Source organism: Delphinapterus leucas, chromosome 11 (genome assembly GCF_059928025.1).
Source record: "Delphinapterus leucas isolate spDelLeu-1000000601 "Yukka" chromosome 11, BTC_Dleu_Yukka2, whole genome shotgun sequence".
Lineage (NCBI taxonomy): Eukaryota > Metazoa > Chordata > Mammalia > Artiodactyla > Monodontidae > Delphinapterus > Delphinapterus leucas.
Window position 1 is genome coordinate 96,513,739 of NC_143139.1, and position 18,119 is coordinate 96,531,857.

Genomic DNA, 18,119 nt, shown 5'->3' on the forward strand with positions numbered 1-18,119 from the left:
TTTACTTGTGACCGTTTGCAGCCGATTTGTTAGGGAACACACTAACTTTGGACCCCAATTAAGTGAAATTATCTCCCCTCCTGCCCCCCAAAGAAATCCATTCTTCTCATTAGTAGACCTGTATTACAAAAAATATTATGCTCAATTGTTATTATATTTTTATTTCATCAGTTAAAAAGTTGTGAATTTTTTTAAAAAAGCAATGAAAAGCTAGGAAGAATATCAAATAAAACTTATATTAAGCAAGAAAAATAAATAAAAATTTAAAAGTTGTGAAAATGTGTGGAACTTTTAAGTGGCAGAGCCTGGATTTGAACCTAGGAAACCTGATCGTTCACACTACTGCCTCCCTGAAAAACAAAGAGCCGCCTTCTGGAGAGACGGCTGCACTTTCAAGGTGATGCTCTGAGCTTTGCTTGCGGGCATTCCAGAAACCTCCGCACAACCCCTCCCTGGCCCGTGGAGCTCTTTGCGCCCATCATTATTTACGTTTAGCGCCATCTAGTGGAGCCAGCGCTAATCTGGAGCCCGACTGGCTGGGTTCACACGCCACTGCTGACACTGGTCCCTCCTTGGTTCCTGGCCTCAGTCCTTAAACCCAGAATGTGAATGAGAACGGGAGGATCACAGATGGTGTGTTTACCGCTGGCTCATAGTAGGTGTTCAATAAACACTGTTTCCCGGATGAGACGTTCCTTCGATGGCTGGTTTCTGAAGCTGGTTCCTTGGGGCCACGGTCTGCCGGGGGAGACTTGAAATACCAACTCGACGATGGTCGGGGCCCCATCTTGGGGTGATATGGCCCAGCCCCTTACCAGCCTCTGCTGTCTGTGGCCCTCTCCTCCCTTGGCAGGTGGCCCCACTGCTCCTCAACCCCCAGGGAGGGGTGCTGTTGTCATGTGGCCCCCATACCCTTCTCCACCCCCAACACGGCACATCCTTCACCAGCCCTTTCTGAACGAGGTTGATGGCAAGTTCTGTCCAGGTGTCTTTTTCACTAAGAACCACCAGCCTCCCATTGGCTGAGGGGCAGAACCAGCTACATAATTTGTAGGACGCCATGCAAAATGAAAATGCAGGTACCCTTGTTCAAAAATTATTAGGAATTTTAACACAACTGCAGCAGCATTAACCAAGTGAGGGACTGATCTGAGCTCAGGGGCCCTGTATCGTTGCCCAGGTTGCAGGCCCATGAAGCCCGCCCCTACTTTGTGCAGGACACCACCCTAAGATCTTAGCCGGAAATCCCCTCATTACACCCTCTCAAGGACCCTGCTTGGTGAGTAGTGTTATCTCATATATTTTTTTAATGTGGTAAAATACACACAACATAACATTTATTATATTAACCATTTTTTTTTTTTTTTTTTTTTTTTTTTTTTTTTGCGGTACGCGGGCCTCTCACTGTTGTGGCCTCTCCCGTTGCGGAGCACAGGCTCTGGACGCGCAGGCTCAGCGGCCATGGCTCACGGGCCCAGCCACTCCGCGGCATGTGGGATCTTCCCGGACCGGGGCACGAACACGTGTCCCCTGCATCGGCAGACGGACTCTCAACCACTGCGCCACCAGGGAAGCCCTATTAACCATTTTTAAGTGTACAGTTCAGTAGTGTGATAAAGTATATTCACATGGTTGCGTAACCAATCTTTAGAACTCAATCATCTTGCAAAACTGAAACTTTTCCCACTAAACACTAACTCCCCATTCCCCTCCCCCCAGCCCTGTTGACCACCATCTACTTTCTGTCTCTATGAATCTGACTACTTCAGGTGCCTCACATAAGTGAAAACATTCAGAATTTGTCTTTTTGTGACTGGTTTATTTCACTTAGCATAATGTCCTCAAGTTTCATCCCCGTTGTAGCATGTGTCAGAATGCTTTTTCCTCTTTAAGGCTGAATAATACTCCATTGTATGTATTTATCATTTTGTTCATTCATTCATCAGTCAATGGACGTGTATTTGAGTTGTTCCCACCTTTTGGCCATTGTGAATAACTCTGAACACGGGTGTTCAAATATCTGTTCAAGAGTCTGCTTTCAATTTTTTTGGAGATATTCTCAGAAGTGGGCTTGCTGGATCCTATGATAATTCTGTGTTTCGTTTTTTGAGGGGTGTCTACACCATTTTAAGTTTTGAGGCACTTTATTTAAAAAAAGCTGGTACTCAAGCACATAAATGAATAAGAACTTAAAATTCATCATATGGGAATTCCCTGGTGGTCCAGTGGTTAGGACTCCGTGCTTAACATTGACGAGGACATGGGTTCGATCCCTGGTCGGGGAACTAAGATCCCCCAAGCTGCATGGCTCAGCACCCCCCCCAAAAAAAAGTAAAATTCATCATACATTTATTTCATTTTTCAGTTTGACCTTCTAGTAAATCTTTAGCATCACTGATTTTGGGCTGCTATATAAGGAGATCCCCCCCTTGTCATGTGATCTAAAAGCATAGCTCGTTAATAAACATTTCTTATTTTTCCTTTATTGGCAGGAGGGCTTACACTAATTACCATGCTAATGCTGCTTCCCATTTTGTCATTTTGGGTTCAAACCCACCTCTGTAATAACCACCACAGAAGGCACATTCTGGTAGACTTTGAAAAACTTGTTTTACTTGAGGCTGCATGTGTTTCCTGGCTTGCAAAGCATAAGACAGCCTGCAAGGGCTTCCCTGGTGGCGCAGTGGTTGGGAGTCCGCCTGCCGATACAGGGGACACGGGTTCGTGCCCCGGTCTGGGAGGATCCCACATGCCACGGAGCGGCTGGGCCTGTGAGCCATGGCCGCTGAGCCTGCGCGTCCGGAGCCAGTGCTCCACAACGGGAGAGGCCACAACAGTGAGAGGCCCGCGTACCGAAAAAAGGAAGCCTGCAAACCCTGCAGCAGGAATGGTCAGTCCAACTGCTACCACTGTACTGGCCGTGGCTCCCCTGGCTCCACCCCGAGCGAGGTTCATCCCAGCCCAGAGGCCTCAACCAACCTGACTACAGCATTTCATACCCCCGCCAACAGGGCACAAGGGTTCCAATCTGTCCACATCCTCACCAATACTTATTTCCTGTTGTTGGGTTTGTTTATTTATTTATTTATTTAAATAGCAGGGATCCTAATGGGTGTGATATCCCCACTCTTTAATATGGTATCTGAAAAAAAAAATGGAATCTGAGGCTTGAAGGCACTAATTAACTTGCCCGAGGCCATGACGCCCATTACTATTATCAATCCAGCTGTGACTGGCACTGAATGACCTGCCTGACTCATGCTGCCTCCAAGGGCGGCTTGCCATTGTCAAGGTGCCAGCCAGAACCATTCAAGGGTTTCGATGGAGCCCCAGCCCAGTTCCCTGAGGCCATGATGAACCTGCAATGGTGCCCAGCATTACTACAGAACCAGCACCAACCCACCACCCTGCTTAGGCTCAAGCCAGCCGGCTGGCCCTGCCCTGCAGGTACACAGACCTCTGCTCCCCCCACCTTACTGGGGTCCCTAGTACCCTCACCCCGGGCCCTTGCTGCGTGAGGCCAGAAGGCCAGAACCAAGATCCAGACCGAGCATCCGCTAGGGACTGAGGAAGGGACTGGACACTGGAGCCCAGCTCTGGTTCTGTCACACCCATTTCTGGCCCCAGGGTGAGGGTGGGGGGAGGGGAGCTGCCTGGCCTGGGGCCAAAGGGGTAGAGTCCCTGTGGGCTCAGAAATGGGTGAAGAGGGGGCTTCCCCGGTGGCGAAGTGGTTAAGAATCCACCTGCCAGTGCAGGAGACGCGAGTTCGAGCCCTGGTCCGGGAAGATCCCACATGCTGCGGAGCAACTAAGCCTGTGCGCCACAACTGCTGAGCCTGTACTCTACAGCCCGCGAGCCACAACTACCGAGCCTGCGTGCCAAAACTACTGAAGCCCGTGCGAGAAGCCCATGTGCCGCAACAAAGAGTAGCCCCTGCTCGCCGCAATCAGAGAAAGCCTGCATGCAGCAACGAAGACCCAACACAGCCAAAAATAAAAGTAAATTAATTAAAAAAAAAAATGAAATAGGTGAAAAGGGAATTCCCTGATGGTCCAGTGGTTAGGACTCCAGGCTCTCACTGCCGAGGGCCTGGGTTCAATCCCTGGTTGGGGAACTAAGATCCCATAAATTGCACAGTATGGCCAAAAAAAAAAAAGGGTGAGAACAGACCCTCTTGGGAAAACCCCTCAGGAGTAGCATCTTTCTTGATACTGTGGTTGCCCAAGAGTGGGTTGTGAGCTCTGTTTAGAAGGCAGCACCAGCATTAGAAAACAAACATTGTCATTATCATTTGAAAGATAATTACGGGGCCCTTACCCCAAGCTTGGCTTCAGTGGGACAAACACAGGTCCCTTGGGGGAGAGGGACCATTAGCGCATAAGCGAATAAGTACTTATGTACTATTTGTGGACAAGAAATACACACAGGCCCTATGGGGCCAGTGATTTCTGACCTCTGCAACCTGTTCCGGCTTCCTCCATTTCACTCCTTTGTCTATAAGTTTCTCCTGTCACTTCCTCATTCTCTCTTCCCTTTTTTTTTTTTTTCCTCACTAGCATGGCTTGAGGGACCTTAGTTCCCCAACCAGGGATCGAACCCGTGTCCCCTGCAGTGGAAGCGCAGAGTCTTAACCACTGGACCACCAGGGAAGTCCCATCTCTCCTCCCTTTTTTTCAAAATCGGTGGTGAGTCTACTCTGGGCCAGGCCCCTTGTGGACTTGTCCTTCCCCTCACCCTCCACCACGCTGCTCCCCACTCAGGCAGAAAACACAACCCCAAGCACCTTGGTTTTGCATCTCGTGCCCGTGTCCCAGGCCTGGCCCTGAATGCCCTGTGGTCCTGTCCAGAAGCCCGGGCTGCGGGGCCAGGGCCCAGGCTCCCCATCCAGCCCCCAAGCCAGGGCTGGCACAGAGTAGCTGAAAGAGGGGTAAATCCACAAGCAGGTGGCGGGGGACACATGGCTGCTTCAGGCTTCAGCCGTGTCCCAGCTACACGCCCCAGGCGGCTCATGGACCCAGCAGAGGGAGGAGAGAATCCCCAGGGCTTTGAGGCTGAGAGGGAGTTCAGAGGTCAGAATGCCTGTCACCGCACAAAGCGGATGTACAGACAGCTTCTGGAAAGAGCCTTCCATGCCCAGAGCCAGTGGGCGGGTGAGGGCAGCTCCTCAAAGAAAAGCCACCTGGGCTGGGGGGGCGCTTCTGCAGGACCCAGCTCTCTTCTGTGCCCACGGGAGCTCTCCTTTGGTCTTCATGCTGGGCTCCCCCCACTGTCCCCCAGCCGGGGTCAGGTGTTCAGGCCTTCTGCCAGGTAGTGCTGAGTAGGTGTTCAGTCAATGATAGAGGAAGGAGCCGCCCCACCACAGGCTGTGGCTTTGGACGCCTAAGCTCGGGTGCTGGTGCGGGTCTCTCCTCTTTCAAATGGAGTTACTAGTAGGTAACGAACCAGCTTAGGGGAATGGGCGCTGTGAGGATTAATGCAGGGGAGGATATCGAGGACAGTCCAGGCACAGAGGGCGGTTTCTATCATTACTGTTGTTGTTATTGTTATCCATCATTAATGAAAAAGAAGCCCTCAGATGAGGATCACATGCTGTGTGTGTGTGTGTGTGTGTGTGTGTGTGTGTGTGTGTGTGTGTGTGTTCACCCACAGCAGGACCCAGGTTTGGAGAGTTGGGATGAGGGTCTGGAAGGGAAGGGACTAGAGTCTAGACCTTCTCTACCAGACAGATCTCAGATTCCTGGGGAATCTGCCCTTCCCTCCCTCCCCACCCCTGCAAAAGGGCCCCAGCACAGACACAGAAGCCCCCGAGGGAGACCGGGCTGATCTTCCCAAGACTCAGGGTCCTGCACGCCCCCCATGCCCAGTGCCCAGTGCGGCTCAGGAATCAAGCCCTTGCAGACGTTCTTGCCTCAGCCTCCTCCATATGGCCCAGGCGAGGGCCACTGAAGGATGGAGGGAGCTGGCAGGTGCCAGAGGGATTTGAGCCCAGGTCTGCGGGACTCCGCATCTGGGGCTCTTTCTTCCATAGTAGCTGGCGGCAGGGGGACTGTGGACAGACAGTTCTGTGAACTATGGAGGCTGAGAAGTGGGGATACAGGTAAGGGAGGCTCAGGGAACCCATTTATGGGGCCGACCAGGACCAGTCCCCTGCGTGTCCCCACTGCCTGCCTGTGTCTGCTCGTCTCTGTGCCCCATGGAAGGTGACCAGTAAGGACTGGGAAGAAAAGGCCTGAATCTTGATCCTTTTCTTCAGGTCTGAGCTCGGGTCTACAGGCTCCTTTCTGGGCCTCGGTTTCACATCCCATAGTGTCTGTGCACGTGGCCTTGCAGCACTGCCACTGGAATTCAACAAACTGTGTAAGGTGCACGGACCCGAATTTATTTTATTTATTTATTTTTTAAAAATATTTATTTCTTTCTCCTTTCTTTCTTTCTCTCTCTCTCTCTATCTCTCTCTCTGCACTGGGTCTTAGTCACGGCACCCAGGATCTTCATTGCTGCGGCATGCGGATTTCTTAGTTGCAGCATGCCTGCAGGGTCTAGTTACCTGACCAGGGATTGAACCTGGGCCCCCTGCATTGGGAATGCAGAGTCTTACCCACTGGACCACCAGGGAAGTTCGCGGACCCAAATGCAATATGCCCTCGTCCCTCCCTCCAGCCCATCGCATCACACGCTTTACCCCCACTCCCCGAAACTCTACTGCTGGCCCCTGTTTATAGACTGAGGGTGTGGGGAGGAAAACATCTGGAGGTGGCCGACAGGGAGGGCTGGTGTTGGTAAGGAGGTCATAGAAAAGTTCCTGCCAATGAATTAAGCTACCCAGCCTCCCATGGGAACATGAGAACGGAAGCCCCGTTCACACCAGGGTCTCCACATCATCCCTCTGTGGCCTTGGAGGCTGACACCATTATCCCTGTTCAGCACAGACGGAACCTGAGGCTCATGGAGGCAAGGAGGCTGGCCCAAGCCCCGCAGTTCTCCTGGGGCCCACACGGACCTGGGCCACGTCCCATAGAAAATGTGCAAGGACATTCTGGCCCAGGCAGACATTTGGTCCTGAAAGGGCTGCACTAGGTTTCATTTCTTCCCTCAGATCCAACAATCCCACCCTCAAAGGCACTGGGGTGTCAGAGGACTCAGACCTCTACGCCATCGGCTGAATAGTTTTTCCCAGTTCCAACCACTCCTCTAGATGCTGAGTCCCCTGAGGGCAGGGGCTTTGGACACCCTCTGCTGTCCCCAGAGTCATGCTGCCCAGGGGAGATGCTAAGATTCCAGTTGGGAATGAACGAATGAGGGACCTTGAAGCTGGACGTCAGTCACACCTGAGTTCAAACTGGAGTTTTATGGTAGACCCGGCCTGTTGCTGAGCCTGTCACCTTGCTCGTCTGGGAACTGGGCTCATAAAACACGCTTCCCCAGATCATAGAAAAAAGAAATAAATGCTGCGAGGGCTTCACAGGCTGTGCACGCCAGCCCGGCACAGGCAGCTAAGCATTTGTTTCCAACTCGACCAGGCTCCAAGCCGGGGCCTCCTCTCCACAATTCTCCTTGCCCTGAAGCGCCTTCGACGCACTGACGGCTCAGCCCAGTCCTTGCGGGACGAGTATGTCCTGCCACCTGGCGGGGCTAGCAGCTCCCTCCCTTCCGAGGCCAAGGGCCAGACTAGCCTTTTCTGTCAAACGCCCACACTTCAGCTTTCCGATCTCCACACCTTTGCTCACGCTATCTCTTCTGCCCAGAATAGCCTTATGTGAAATACCTGGGTCAGAGAACGCATGCATCTGGCATGTTTTGAGACGCTGACCAAGCTGCCCTCCTAAGAGGCTGCATTCCAGTGTATTCCCAAGAAGTGCCCAAGAAGACAGTGTCCCCACGGCTTTGCCAGCGCTGTGTGCTATCAAAGGCTTAGATGTTGGACAGTATCATTATTGCTTTATTTGTACTTCTTTTGTTATTAGTGGGGATATGGGAATACATACACTTCCTCAGAAAAAAGGACAGGCTTCAGATTTTTTTTTTTTTTTTTTGCCTCACATTATGGCTTGCGAGATCTTAGCTCCCTGCCCAGGGGTTGAACCTGTATCCACGGCAGTGAAAGCACAAAGTCTTAATCACTGGACTGCCAGGGAATTCCGCTGAAGAACTTTAAATGCAAGGAAATTGTTTCCTGGAAATTCCTTAGCAGGCCAGCGGTTAGGACTCCACACTCTCACCGCCGAGAACCCAGGTTCCATCCCTGGTCGGGGAACAGAAATCCCACAAGCCACGCGGCACAGTGAGGCCAAAAAAAAGAAAAGAAAAGAAAGAAAGAAATGATTTCCTGTGAGAGAAACCATCCCCACATGCTGTCTCCCAGGTCCTCCTCGCTCTTCCAGGCAGGAGAAGGGGAGTTGAGAGAGTGGTAATTAACAGTCATGAGACAGGGAAACCCAGGGCCTGGAATGAGAAACTGGCTCCTGAGTCGGGTGCACCATTTCACCTGCCTGGCCTCAGTTTCCTCCTCTGTAAAGTGGGACCTTCAGTTCTTAGCCTGGAGGGTTGTTGTGAAGATGAAACGGGATGGCGAAGGGGAAATTCACTTATCTGTGAAACAGATGGCTACTGAGGGCCCAGCATGTGGGGTACACGGCCTCCCGTCTCGGGGTACAGACCAGGTCTTCCTAGGGGCTTCCTCCCCCAGAGCGGACACCATGGCCAGCCGTCCCTGCTGAGTGCCGGCTGAGGGAGCTGCTAGGACTGCTGTTATTGTTTGAAAAACTCTGCTATCACGCTGATAAACTCGGCTGTCAGAAGGGATGTTATTTCTGGGTGAAAGGAGATTCTGCAGGACTGGGGCTCCTTCCTGCCAGTGCCCACGTGGGCCTCGTCCCTCCCGCCAGACCCAACTTGAGCGATAACCTGGGCCTTGAGTCAGCTCCTGGCAGAGGACAATGGTGGCCGCCACTGCAGGATGTCCACAGCCTGCTGTCCAGGGCCTCTACAACGCTTCAGGAGCACATATCACCCCCTCCCTGACCCCGGATTCCTGGAATTGTCTGACCGAGTGGAGGCTGTTCTCTGTCCCCCTGACAGGTTGCATGAGATTAGGTTATTTTGGTCACACGGGCCATTTCGTCTTTTGGCCCTAGCGCGTGTCTATTAAATTGTCGTGGCTCTGAGCTGAGCGACCTGGCTGGTTAGGCCTCATAATCTGCTCTGAAACGTGCTGGTTCTGTTTTCAATTGCGATAGTCTCCCTGTCACCAGCACAGCTGGCCCCTCTGGCTCCACCGTGGGCTCAGCCTGCCAAGCACCCCTGGGAGCTGTAAAACTGGGTCTTGATTAAAATCCTCGCTCTTGGCCGTCTCACGTCTGATCATTGTGCTTTGTCTTATTACACTTTAGTTTGTAGTATCAAGTTTTCATTCACATACCCAAAAGTGCACAAATCTGAAGCATTCACCTCAGTGCATATTTACAGGTGTAGGTACCCCTGCGACCACCATGCATATCAGTCCAGAAAGTTCCCTCATGCCCCTTTCCAGTCAATACCCATCCCACCTCGAGAGGTGCCCACTAGTCTCACCTCCATCATGTAGATTAGTTTCACCTGTTCTTGAACTTCATATAAATGGATTCATACAGTATGTTCTCTCTTGTGTCTGGCTTCTTTCACTGTTAAAAAGTTACTGTTTTGGGAATTCCCTGGCGGTCCAGTGGTTAGGACTCGACGATTTCACTGCCGAGGGCACGGGTTCGATCCCTGGTTGGGGAACTAAGATACCGTAAGCCGCACGGCAAGGCCAAAAATTTAAAAAAAAAAAAAAAGTTACTGTTTTATGACCAGAAACATAATACATGTTTATGGCAAAAGTTACAAGTAATGTACAAGAGAAAGAAAAGACCAGTGAGTGATATCCACACCTGTTACCCAACCTTGACCTTCTAGTGTGTTTCTTACAGAACTTTCAAGGCAAATGAAAAATACTCTTCTACGTACATCAATTCACATTATACTTATTCTACAACGTTTTTATCTCATTTAACACAGCACAGGTACAGATGTCCTTCCGTGTTAGTACATGTGGGTCTACCTCAGACTTTCACGTTATATTCATTAGAAACGAGTCCCCAGGGAATTCCCTGGTGGTCCGGTGATTAAGACTCTGCGCTTCCACTGCGGGGGGCACGGGTTCGATCCCTGGTTGGGAAACTAAGATCCTGCAAGCCGTGTGGTATGGCCAAAAAAAAAAGAGTCCCTAGATCTGACCCACATTCAAGGAGAACAGAGCTGCCATCAGCTGAGACGGGGAGACTGTGGGAGATGTACGTTTGGGGGAGACGAGTTTAATTTGGCTGCATTGGCCTGAAGTGCCTCTTACATATCAGGAAGGGAGATGGAGAAGCTTCTGTGAAGTCTACTCGTTGCCCACTTCTGTTCTCCACTGCTTTCCTGGGGGCCTTAGCCATCTGCTTCCAGGCCCCTTGGTCCCCGCTCCTGGTGGCGCTCTGCTCCTGGCCGGCTGTGGCCTCCCTCCAAGGCCGGAGGCTTTCCTGCATCAGGGGCCCCCGCCAGCTCCTCGAGTTCAGAGGCCCTCTGAGCTGGCCCGAGGCTAGAAGAGGCCCAGTAGTTCAGCTGCCTGGAGCTTGGGCGGCGCTGCTGGCCTTGGGCCAGCTCATTACAAGGGGTTTGCAACAAGCAGAAAATTTTAAGGGACCAGAAGGGCAGAAATCCATCTGCCTATTCATGGCTGTGAGGAGGCTCCTGCCAAAGCTTTGGGGGGGAATTGAGTCCCCCCAAAAAGGTGGCTGGGGTAACTCTCTTCTCTGGGTTTCCAAGATGTTATTCAAGCTGCCAAGAACCAGCCTTGACTTTCAAAAATCATCTTACTGCCACCGATTCTTGTCCCCAGGGGCCTCCCCAGGTGGCACCCAGGGACCCCACCCCACTCCGATGACTTCCTCTCCATCTCCACTGGCCCTCGGCCAGAGACCTACCACACACCAGGCGCCAGTCCTTGGTCTTGACCTCAGTCACCCCCGCAGTCCCTGGGAGTTCTCGGAGAGGCCGAGTGCCCTCAGCTGTCACACAGTCTGGACTCCGGACCCTGAAGCCTGGGGTCCTCGTGGCTACACCGGTCACACAGCCTTGCCTGGCCCTGTGTAGAGTCAGTCTACACCTGCCTGGCAGCAAGTCTAGGCAGGGCTGGCCTGATCCAGGTCTCTGAACCCAATGCCCAGGGGAAACTGAGCCATGCAAAGGTTCAACTTCCCGGCCCGGGACCACCATCACCAGACTCCGAGAGGGACCAACCCCCATGGGCTCCTTGTGAATCCCCCCACCTTCCCTCACAGCTCCAGGGACAACCGTGTAAATGTGCATCCTCACCTCCTACATGGGGTCCTACAAGGAGAAGCATCACCCTCCCCTCACACGCCTTGCTAAAGAAGAGAAGGAAGCTGTGAGCAATTTTAAAATGTCGTTCATAAAGCAGAAACTAACACACCACTGTAAAGCAATTATACCCCAATAAAGATGTTAAAAAAAAAAAATGTCGTTCAAGGGGGAGAACTGTCTGCGCGTCTGAAAACCGAGGGAGGGACAGAGGGAGGAAACAGACCAAAAATAGACGAGCGTGTTGGCCCCAGAATGCTCACCCTCATGCATTCACTTGCTCTGCAGGTATTTACGGAGCACCTACTACATGAGCTGTGAAAAAGCCAAGTCTGGCTTAGTCTCAGTGGGGGGCAGGGAGTCAGGCAATAGACAAGTAAACAGGTAAATACATATGCAAAGAGCAGAAGGTGCTGTGAAGGAAGATAAAGCAAGCGGGGGAAGAAGGGGAGCAGTAGCCCCACCAACAACTGGGTGACCAGAACAGTCATGATGTGTGAGTTGGGTGTCACCATCCCCGTTCCCCAGAAAGTGAGGGAAAGTGGAGCTCTGATGCATTAGGCCAGGAAAGGGAAGGTCCCATCTCTCATCCCTCAGCATCCACACCTCTCTACCCTGCAGCTCAGCTGGCCTCTCTGAGCCTCAGTCTTCTTACCTGTAAAATGGGGATGTAATAAGGTTCCCAGAGGCTTCACAACAGCTCTGTCCACAGAGGGCCTCACTAACTGGAGGACAGTGAGTATGGCTGGGTGTGGAACACAAAATAAAGGAGGCGGAGCTTTGGGGGAGGGGCAACCTGGGCACTGTTATCAGTTGGATGGAGGCTGGGGTTTCCCCGTTCAGGAGCCCTGAACATTCTCAGAGACTCCGGGGCATCATTTCCCCTCTAATACCTCCCCACATGGCTGCCAGATTCCAATTCCCAAAGGTCTATTCCCTCTTCTGCTCAGAGGCCTTCCATGGCTCCCAGGTACCCACAGGGCAATAAGGCCAAACCCACTTTTCTGTTCCAGTTGGAATCCAGCCCCTTTCCAGGGTGCCTTCAAATACCTCCTCCTCCAGGAAGCCTTTCCTGATATGCTTGCCTCCTCTCTAGGATCCCAGCTCTTAGTTTTCCCTCTCCTGAGCTCCTGTACTTCCTGCCTAAGCCCCACTGTGTACTCTATCCTGGTTCTGAGCTCCTGTACTTCCTGCCTAAGCCCCACTGTGTACTCTAGCCTGGTTCTGTCTCACTTGGAGCAAAAGGCGCTTGCGGCTGTCTCTGGCTCAGCTCCGGCCTGGGACGAGACCAAACATACTTTTCTTCCTCTTCTTGGAATAAAAAGTGATGTATTTCTGATACTAGCATAAGTTAATGTACTTCTGTATAGAAAACTGGGAAGATACAGAAGAACACAAGGCCAAACATTAAACCGCCTATCATCCTTATGCCCAGAGATGATCACTATTCCCATTTTGCAGGACTGTATTTCCTTCCAGACTTTTCTATATGGATTTTTTTTTTTAATGTGGGATTGTACTGGACACACTGATCTGTAAAGTGTATTTCATTTAATAAATGATGCATCTCCAAGATAAAGTTTCTTTTGTGAATATGTCAAACTCTTCACCAGTTCTTTTGTTTTTTGTTTTTTTTTTAATTTGACTGCACCGCGCGGCTTGCAGGATCTTAGTTCCCTGACCAGGGATTGAACCCACACCCTCGGAAGTGAAAGCACGGAGTCCTAACCATTGGACTGACAGGGAATTCCCTCAAACTCTTCCGCAGTTTTTAATCCCTGTCTGCAATAAGAGCCTCTGGGTTTACCCATCACCTACTGGGTACCAGGCATCACGTTGAGGGCTTCCTGTGTGTTCATCCTCACAGCAGCCCTGGGAGGTGGGAAATTTCACAGAGGATGGGACTGAGGCTCAGAGAGGCCCAAGCACTTACCTGACGCCACGCAAGTTTTAGGTGGCAGAGTCGGGATTCTAACTCAGGGCTGTGTGGCCCCGAAGTCCCAGCCCTCACCCACCAGGCTGCAGGTTCCCTCCCCAGAAAATGCTTTTACCCCAATTGCCATTTTGTTTCACTTCAGGGGGTTCACAGACTTCCTGAAGCCTAGCTACAGACCCCCAAATCAGACAGGTCAGAGAGACCTGGGTTCAAGCCCCAGCCCTGCAATCTCTTGGCTGTGTGGTCATGGACCTCTTAGGACCCATCTCCGAGGCTCGGTTTCTTCATCTGTGAAGTGAGGAGATCTACCCTTCAGGAGGCCACACAGGGTACCTGAACTCACCCAGGCAACACGCCCAGCCCACCAGGCTCTCAACAGCCTCTTGTCCTTGGAAGGTATCCCCACAAGGTGTCCACCAGGTGGGCGTGGGTGGAATGTCACCGTGAGGTTGCTCTAGCTCCTGGCAAGAAGCTCAGGCCCAGCTCAGGAGAGAACCTCGAAGCCCTTTGATGGGTCCCTCCTGATATTACAAAGTCCCTGTCAAAGCTGGAGGATTTTCCAGGTAAGGTGTCCCAAGGCTGGGACAATAGTCTGGGATGGCACGTGGAAAGACAGCCATTTAAAACCTGCTCTGGCGTCTGGCTCCACAGGTGGGTCCTGGATGCCAAGGCCAGCACTTGGCAAACATGCTTGGCCAGCCCTCTCCCTGGGGCTCCCACCTGCCCTCTCCTCCCCTCCTGGGCCTTGGAGGAATGTTCTCATAGGAATGTTCTCATCTCTCTGCAAGGCGTCCTCACTTCTCTCAAGCCTTTGCAGGAAGGTTGCGTCCTCACCGAGGCTTCCCTTGACACCCTGGTTAAAAGACCCACCCCGCCCCCACTCTTCACACACTGCCTGGCTTTACTCTCCCTCCTTGAGTGCATGCTGTGTGCCCAGCTGCCCAGAGCTCTATTCTCCTGTCACTGGTTTCTCCTCCACTGTTTCCCCCACTTGAATGTGGGCCCTGTATTAATGCCATGAATGTGTCGTCTCTAGATCCCCATCACCTACCACCCTGCCTGGCATATGGTAGGTGTCAGTATTTGTTAAATGAATGATCAAAGAAAGTCACAGTAAGGACAAAACTCAACCCTAAGTTGGAGCAGAGGGTCTGCTGGGTCATGGATCCCTGAACTGCAGAGACATGGTCATGGCCTCAGCAGCAGGGGCTTGCCTGGGGCTCGGAGGATCCAGAGGCTCCAGAGCAGGCAGCTCTTCAGGAAGGAGGCCCCCAGGGAAGGAAGGGACTGCCCACGGGATCATGGTGTTTTCTGACAGCAGGATCCACAGCCTGATGGCCCTGGGACAGGCCAGCAAATCCCGATGGGGAAGGGGAACGTGAGGCCCAGGAGGTTTGGAGGCCAGCCATGGAGGGCGGAAAGGACACTGCAGCAGGAGTAGGGAAACCCAGGCTTCAATCTGCTTCTGCTGCTTCAGGGCTGGGTGCTCTCCGGCAAGTGGCTGGCCTCCTTTTTCAGAGCCTCAGTTTCCTGATCTGTAAAATGTGTCCACAAGGTCTCTCTTGCCTGTACATGGACCCTTTGTGGGTATACTGGTGTCTGTAACATGGGACAGTGGTAAGAATTATAGGTGATAATAGAAAGTGCTTAGCCCTGGGGTTGAGGGATCTGAGGAGATCCTGGCAGCTACGATTGTTATTGTTATTGCTATTATCATTTGCCATCTAATCTTTTTTGGACTGATAGGAAGGCAAGGCCTTCTACAGGCCCAATCCCCATTCAAAAGGCTTTTGCTTCCTCCTGTCCATTTGATCTGCATATTATTTGGGGACCTTGCAAGGCAAATATTTTCACCCACCCCCTCCTTGAGCACTTCTATCCTCCATCTGTCCCTAAACTGTCCTCCTTCCTCCAGCTGTTCCGCTAATGTTTACTGAATGCCTACTCTGTACCTGGCACCATGGCTTCAGCCTTGAGACCCTTCTGGAAGCATTCTTACACACATAGATGAGACCATGCCATTGCTTCCCCTCTGAGTCTGTTTTCTCATCTGAAGAGTTGCTTTTGGAGAGAGGTCCCTATTTTGGAGGGCTCCTCCCTCTGCCTGTAAAGCACCCTGTGGCTATTAGCAGCCCAGGGAAATCCAGGCGTTGTAGGGCTTGGAGTCAATGTGATTTGGGAGGCCCTCAAAGAAAGGATTACAAAATCAGAAGAGGCCAGAAGAGAGGGTGGGAGGGACTTTGAAGCTTAAACTCTGCTGGGAGTTTACTAAACATTTGATGATTATCTCCTCTGATCCTCCCTATAACCCTATAGGGTGGTGGGGGGGGGAGGGGCATGCCGTCATCCCATTTCACAGATGAGAACAATGAAGGAAAAATCCATATCAGTGTCATCACTCCAGAGGTGGGAAGAAGGGGTGAGGGGATCTCCAACAGGTAGCAAATGGCAGAACTAAGGGGAGGGGAGCTCCCCGGACACTGCTGTTTCTCTGTTCCAATAGGCAGCAGGACTGAGGTAAACAAGCTTTGTTTTGTTCCTGGGACAACAGCTACTTTGTAACCCCAGTGCTCCGCTCTGCATTCCTCTACCTCAACACACCCCAGCAATAACAGGTTGGGGACTTGAGACCCTACACCTCCTTAGCCCACCCCAGGGCTGGGTACCACCCAGCCTGGACCTTTTCTGATTTCTCGTCCCTCCCCCGAGGCTTTGGGGGCCCTTCTCTGCCACCCATCTCCCCCTAGGCCCAGGAGCGCCAGAGCAGGGCGGGCTGCCCCCACTATGGCGATGGGAATGGAGGTGTGATGGATGGTGCAGCTGGAAGGACGCGGGGTGGGAAGGAGTGGGGCAGGAAGACCCCAGGCTTTGGTAGGATGCTGCTGATGCTGTTTCTACAGAAGTTTGAGCCTTAGTTTTCACATTTGTGAAATAGACTTAAAAACACCTAACGCCTGATGGTTGCCAGGACCTGGGGGAGGGAGGAATGGGGAGTCATATTTTAGTGGTATACAGTTCGTTTTGAAAGATGGAGAGTTATGGAGATGGATGGTGGTGATGGTTGCACAGCAGCATGAGTGTATTTAATACCAGTGAACAGTACACTTAAAAATAGTAAAGATGGCAAATTTTGCTACGTGCATTGTACCACAGTTTAAAAAATTGAAGAAAAAAAAAACCAAACAAAACCTAACTCTTGAAGCTGCCAGCACTAAGAGCGCCAGTATTTGAACGCTGAACTCATGCTGTCATTTAGCAGGTCATTAAGTCCTCTTTGAGCCTCGCGGGCAAGAAAAAAGTATCAATCCCCTAGGAGTTCTTTGAGGATATAAAGATCCTGGAATACCCACCCAAATGCAGCCAGGGGATTCATCCACAAATATTCCCCGGAGCAAACCAGCGCACGCGACAAAACAAACCTGCAGACCGCAGGAGGCAGAAAGACAGTAAACAAGTAAACAGATCACACTTGTAGCAGCTCTGTTGCCATTCGGACCCGACTGGGTCCTGGAGTCCGTGCTATTGGCCGGGGAGGCGGCCCTGAGGGCGGGCCGGGGCGGGGCCCGGCGTTTTATATGGTCGCGCGCGCGGGCCCCTAGCCGTAGACAATACGCCTCCCGGCTCGAGAGCTGCGGCCGCCGCCACCGTCACCGCCATTGCCACCGCCGACGCGAGGTGAGTCCGAGACCTGCCCTCGCTGCTGTGACCCTAACTCCGCTGGCGTCCGCCCCTCTGCCCAGCCCGAGCCCGGCAGGTAAGCGCTCGGGGGCTGCCCTGGGCGCCGGCTGGAAGGTGGAGGACCCGTACCCAGGTTTCCCTGTCCCCAGGTTTCCCTGTCCCGGGTGTTACTCGCGGGCGACGTCTGGGGACCCCGGCTCCGAAACACCTCCTCGCTGGCGGGGGCTCCAGTTCCCGGTTGGCGACCGTGGCAGCCGGGGCCCCTGCGGGCCTCAGTCTCCGCATCTATGCAATGGGGCGGCCCCTCTGCGCCGCGCCCCGGGAACCCGGCGCCGCATCGCCCCGCTCCTCCCTCCTGCGCGGCCTCCGGGGCCGGGCTCCCACGTCCTCGGGGGACGGGCCAGAGAGCGGGGCTGCCAGCCCAGGGCCGAGGCCCAGGGCCGAGACGGTACAGCCGCGCGGCCACCAAAAAACGGAAGATGGCGTCGAGCACCGGTCCCCGCCGACCCCGGGGCGCCCCGGAGCCGCGCACCTTCGAGGGGCCCGAGACCGGCCGGACTCGGGACGCGGGGAAGTCCGGAACAGGAACTGCGCGCCGAGCGGGCGCGGTGCCCTCCTCCTACCCACGCCCAGTGCAGGTGCGACCCGCGGGGAAGGCGCCCGGCTCGCTTGCGTAAACCGGGGACCGCCGGGCGCCGCGGCGCTGTAGGGGCCGCCGGGCGCGTTCTATCCGGTGACCAAGAGGGGTCCAGCCGCCAGCCCCGCGCGGCCCCAACCAGCCCTGGGGGTGGGTGTGGGGTGCCCCGGGCTCGTTACCTCCTGGGTGTGAGTCGTTTTGTAAACCGTTCATTGTTACTGTAATTTTCGCCAGGAGGAGCCACCCTGGGGGCCGGGTGTTGCTGCTGTTGCTCTTGCTGCCGCTGCTGTTTTTCAAGCACCCATGTGGCTTGGTTTTCTGCGCAGGCTTTGCTCCAGCTGCCCAGGAAGGGAGGAAGGGAGGAAGGGAGGGTTATCGGCTTCATCCTTACTACGCTAGGGAGGGCTCTGTGCTGGCCAGCCTCCAAGGATGGTAGGCCTCATTTTACAGATGGAGAAACTGAGACATAGTTCAGGAGGCATTATGAGC

General features: G+C 53.0%; 1 protein-coding gene and 1 pseudogene across 10 annotated transcripts in view; one reads left to right on the top strand and one right to left on the bottom strand.

Annotated features, from left to right (window-relative positions):
- Positions 1 to 2,154: 2,154 nt before the first annotated feature.
- Positions 2,155 to 3,618, bottom strand: LOC149748090 (mitochondrial import inner membrane translocase subunit TIM14 pseudogene; annotated as a pseudogene).
- A 13,258-nt stretch (positions 3,619 to 16,876) lies between these two features.
- The window catches only part of BIK (BCL2 interacting killer), a 34,660-nt gene continuing 33,417 nt past the window's right edge, over positions 16,877 to 18,119 (top strand). For 4 of the 10 annotated variants that reach the window (XR_016395071.1, XR_016395070.1, XR_016395072.1 and 1 more), the window contains exon 1: positions 16,908 to 17,631. The gene's annotated coding sequence lies outside the window, so the exon portion shown is untranslated. Of the gene's footprint in view, positions 17,632 to 18,119 lie in introns of all 10 variants that reach the window. The other 6 variants (XM_089921419.1, XM_089921420.1, XM_089921424.1 and 3 more) reach the window with 6 other exon arrangements.